The sequence below is a fragment of the Mesitornis unicolor genome, unplaced genomic scaffold (assembly GCF_000695765.1).
Source record: "Mesitornis unicolor isolate BGI_N332 unplaced genomic scaffold, ASM69576v1 scaffold40349, whole genome shotgun sequence".
Lineage (NCBI taxonomy): Eukaryota > Metazoa > Chordata > Aves > Mesitornithiformes > Mesitornithidae > Mesitornis > Mesitornis unicolor.
In genome coordinates this window covers 1-688 of record NW_010205946.1, presented here as the reverse complement: position 1 = coordinate 688, position 688 = coordinate 1, and positions in this window count along the sequence as shown.

Genomic DNA, 688 nt, shown 5'->3' with positions numbered 1-688 from the left:
AAGGCTCGGCCCCTGCGGAAAAGAGGGGGGGGGAGTTTTCCTCCCACGCAGGAGCAGGCGGCCACGGCCCTGGGCAAACACGGGAGGAGCTAAAACCCCTCTGCCTGGGGGGGATTGGGGGCACCCCAAGCTGTGGGGCAGCTCCCAGTCCTGGGTCCCTGCACCAAGACCTTGGGGACCCTTTCCCCAAGGAAGGGGGGACCACGGGCTGGCCCCGGAGCCTGGGTGGGACCGTTCTCCTTGAACACTCGGGTTTTGGGGAAGTTTCGGGTGTGATGGCTCCAGAGCGCGTCCCTGCCCTCGGGGCAAGGCTGGCAGCACCCAAAACTGGCACAGACCCACGCCCTGGCTCTGGGGCCTGGGGGGGCGGATGGGGCACCCACAGGAAGTCAGGTCCTGATGGGGCTAATGGGGGTGTGGGACCACTTGCCCGGTTCCCTTATAGCCACAACAAAGACCTTGACTCCTGCCAACCCATCCTCGAGCACAGCTCCAGTCCCTTCTCTGTGCCTCAGTTTCCCCTTTCATAGTGCAGGCTCGTAACCTGCAGCCCACTCCAGCGCCTTGGCTCTGGGGTCCAGTGGGGTGGCTCCCTGGTGAGGTTAGGACCTGTTGATGACCTAGAGTCACCACCGGCCCCATTGCCTGCGGGGTCCCGCTGGGCTGGCAGAGCCAGTGCAAGAATGCG